The following is a 4,301-nucleotide window of genomic DNA, read 5'->3' on the forward strand; positions in this document are numbered from 1 at the left end:
AGCCATATTTACAAAAATATGGAAATAGTTCATTTCAATTTATAAGCAAAAAAGTTTTAGCAACAATATAGCTAAATTGCTTCATTTGTTTGACATTTTAATTTAATCAGTCATTTATTATTAAGGTTGATGGTTTTGGAAAGAAGAGTTTGAAGTTTTCTGTTAGTCCCTTGTGATCACTTGTCAGCAGAAGGATGTTTTCTCCTAATTTTCTTAGAATAACTCTTAGTGTGAAGTAACCAAGCTATGTCCATTTGCATTAGCAAAGCAAAACATATTTTCCCTTCCATAAACATCCAGAAGGTTGGTATTCGGGAAGTTAGAACTCATACAGATTAGAAGTCATTTTACTAGTCCTTGCTCCCCCTTGTCACTTTCAACTCTTGACTGTTCATTGCAAAGGTGTTGAAAACACAACCTGAAGATTTATTTAATAAATGATTCATCTGTTGAAATAAGGATTTGGGATTACTTGCCAACACAAGACAAAGAAGGGGTTGAGGGATAATCTTAGGGTATTGACCTTTTGTTTCTTCCCATGTGCAGACTTAGATTTTGTTAGGTAATTATTTATTTTTAATTAAATTTTGACCCCTTCCAGAATTTGTGTAGTGAATTCTAAATCTATATCTGTGGCTCTAATTCCATTCTTAATTCTCTTTGTTATATTAAGGAGTCAGGTTTATTGTAGGGTAGTTTTTCAGTCATTCTCTCTTTAGATATAAAAAAGAATAAACAAGTGAGCAAAAGAGAGGTTGAGTAAAATAGATGCCAAGACAGAGATCTCCAAAGAATAGGAAGCAGACACTGAAGAGACAAGGTGTTTCCTCTAGAACTGACAGAGCAAGCCTTTCCCCAGAGCCTGCCCTCGGACTTCAGATTTCTAGGCTGTAACAAAATAAATTTCTGTTTGTTAAAGCCATCACTGTGGCGTTTTTGTTATAGCCGGCTTAGATAACTAAGGTTGATTTAATCTCTTTCATTTGTGACAAGTGTTTCTAAACAAGGAAATGTTTTGTTTGTAGAGAAATGAAAATTAAAATTTGGATCTCCTAAGAAATGAAAGAACACAAAAGCATAGCCAGAGAATGTTTTTAAAAATCCACACATATCTTGGAATTTTCATCTTCATATTACACATTTCTAATCCAAGTTTTATTTCTCTAAATCCTAATTTTTCTCTGAATCTTAGGTTTGTTGAATTATTTAGTTTGTTTTCAGAGGATATATTTTCAGAACTGCTCACACTCATTGCAATCAAGTTGGAACAAACTCACAGCTTTTTTGAAGGCTGTAAACCACTGCAGAGATCTTTTCTCCTGTGAAATATTCGAATCATCAGTAGGACTCAGCCTTTGTGATTGTAGTGTAATTCCTTATAGGCAGCACCACCATGAAATACCAATAATTTTCTTTAGAAAACAAATTTTTGTATAATATATGTTGGAACAATCATTAGCATTTAACTGGCTCTCCCAGCCCTCCTAGGGAGCTCTGGTGGCCTAAAGATAAACTGCTCTGCAATCCTGAGAGTATGTGGTTGAAACTACCTGCTGCTCTATGGGAGAAGCATGGTCAGTCTCTTCTTGTGTGATTAACTGCCTCTGAAAACTGACTGGAGGATCAGCTATGGGTCTGCTCCAACAGCACACAACAACCACCCTCCTTAAATGCTAAGTATTCTTCTCTTGTTTCCCTCCTTGATAATCCTTTATCTCTCTGGTTTCTTTTTCTGTGATTGCTCTAAAAGACTCTTTCCTTGGGATTTTATCATTAGACCGTTTCAATGTATGATCTATGTTTTCATTTACTTACCTAAGTATTTTCATTTCCTTCTTGCTATTTTTCAGTTAGTTGTACATGTCTGTTAGATAGCTCAACTTCAGGAAGCTAAGATTTAACATGTCTGAAACAAAGCTAATCTTCTTTTCCCCTCCACAAAAAACAAAAATATTCTTCCTATACTCCAGATTGTCCTAGGAAATTCTGGTGGCTTAGTGGTAAGGAGCTGCACTTCCATCTCAAAGGCATCAGTTCAAATCCACCAGCTGCACCACTAGAGAACGATGGGCATTGTTGCCTAACACCACCACCACTACCACCCAGCCCCATGTGATTTACTAGCCCTGAAAACCCTCTGGAGAGTCAGCTCTGACTAGGTTCCAACTTGATGGTACATGAAAATAAGTACCTTTTGCTCTCTTCTGTGATTTGATTGCTAAGTGATATATCAAACTCAGCTTCTCTGTCTCTTAAACCTTTCTTTCATCATAGACATTTTGTCTTTTTTTTTTTTTTTTGGTTTGCTTACAAAGTTTGTATACATTGTATTTCATACTATTCTTCATTCACATGTGTTTCATACAATCATTATCAGCCATAGACATTTTTGCTGGCTTAACTTGGGTCTTTCTTATTATTTAGATAAACTATTAAAATACCCTCCTAATCAGACTTCACACTTCTTTTTAGTCATTCCCTACTAGTATAATTTCAACACTATTGACAGTTATTTTACTAAAATGCTGATTTTCAATGATTTTTCACTTAAATAAATACCTTTAGTATTACCTTACAGCCTACAGTATAAATATTATAATAATATAATAAGTGGAAACTATTATACAGTATAGGGGACTCTGGTAGCCTAGTGGCAAGAAGCTGCACTGAAATCCCAAAGGCATGCAGTTCAATGCCACTAGCCGCTCTGTGGAAGAAGGATGGACAGTCTCTTCTCATGCAATTAACTGCCTCTGAAACCTCTCCAGAGGGTCAGCTATGGGTCAGTTCAGACTCTACGGCATACAACAACAACATTATAAACTATTATAAAGATCAAGATCCTATATTATATATCATTTTATTTCATTTACTGTTCCTTTCTTTCTTCATAACTGTACCACGCAAGTTATGCCACCATCTCCCTAGTGTGTGCTTAAATGGCTTTTTATCCTTGCTTGAAGTATTTTTATCTACTTTGTTGTTAAATTCTGAATTCAATCATATTTCACTCTAATATTAGCTCCTCACCAACTTCGTCTTTTCATATTTTTGTCAAGAGTATACACTGGCTTTATATGTTTTTCAGGATGCTTGGAAGACTGTTCATGTTGTGGATGAGGGCTTCTAGAGTTTTTCCAAGGCACAGGACAGAGCAGAGTTTAGGGCTTTTGTACATAGGGTCACTATGAGTCGCAGGCAACTCGAAGGCACATAATAACAACAACAACAACATTTCTCTAATAAAGTTTAAGTCCTTGGTTTTACTTCTAGGTCCTTGATCCACTTTGAATTTATTTTTGCTTATGGTGTGAGGGGTGGGTCTTGTTTGAGTTTTCTGCAGATGGTTTTTCAATTTTGCCAACACCATAAGTTTAAAAGGCTGTTGTTTCCCCACTTAACTGATTTCATCTTCTTGTCAAAAATCAATTGACCATAGGTTGGTGGGCTGATTTCTGGGTTCTCAATTCTATTCCATTGATCTATGTGTCTGTCTTCATAACCACAGCAGTGTTGTAGGATATGAAATCCTACCTTGTTTCTCTTTTTTCAGGAGTGCTTTGCTTATTCGGGGTCCCTTTCCATTTAAAATGAAATTGGAGATTGCCTTTTCCTTCTTGTTGAAGATTGGAATTGGTATTTTTATTGGGATTGCATTAAATTTGTACATTGCCTTTGGTAGAATGGTCAGTATATTCTTCTATTTCTCCAGGTCTCTTTTGGTTTCTTGTAGTAATGTTTTATAATTTTCTTTGAATAGATCCTTTGTGTTTCTAGTTTGATTTACTCCCAAGTATTTAATCTTATGATTAGCTATTGTGATGAGTATTATTTTTCTTAGCTCCAGTTCTGTATTCTCTTTATCACTGTAGAGAAATCCAATTGATTTTTGTATGTTGATCTTGTATCCTGCCACTTTGCTTAATTGGTCAACTATTTACAGTCGTTTTCTTGCTGAATCTTGAGGGTTTTCTAAGTATACTATCATATCATCTGCATATAGAGATAATTTTACTTACTCTTTGTCAATTTGGATACCTCTTCTTTCCTTCTCTTGTCTTATTGCTATCTTTAAGAATTCCAATACAATATTGAATAGGAGAGGTGAGAGTGGGCATCCTTGCCTAGTTCCTGTTCTCAAATGGAATGCCTGTAATCCCTCTCCAATGAGAACAATGTTGGCTCTTGGGTTTTTACCATGTTGAGGAAATTCCCCTCTAATCCTATTTTTGCACTCTTCCTGGATGATACCCTTGATATCCTCCCACAACTCATCTGGCCTTCATTCATTAGTGTTCAAA

General features: G+C 35.6%; 1 protein-coding gene across 1 annotated transcript in view; it reads left to right on the forward strand.

The window, feature by feature from the left end:
• Positions 1-4,301, forward strand: part of VEZT (vezatin, adherens junctions transmembrane protein) — a 133,532-nt gene that overhangs the window by 71,741 nt on the left and 57,490 nt on the right. The window lies entirely within an intron of this gene.

The sequence above is a fragment of the Elephantulus edwardii genome, unplaced genomic scaffold, assembly GCF_000299155.1.
Source record: "Elephantulus edwardii isolate Elephantulus edwardi_28Jun2011 unplaced genomic scaffold, EleEdw1.0 scaffold00068, whole genome shotgun sequence".
Lineage (NCBI taxonomy): Eukaryota > Metazoa > Chordata > Mammalia > Macroscelidea > Macroscelididae > Elephantulus > Elephantulus edwardii.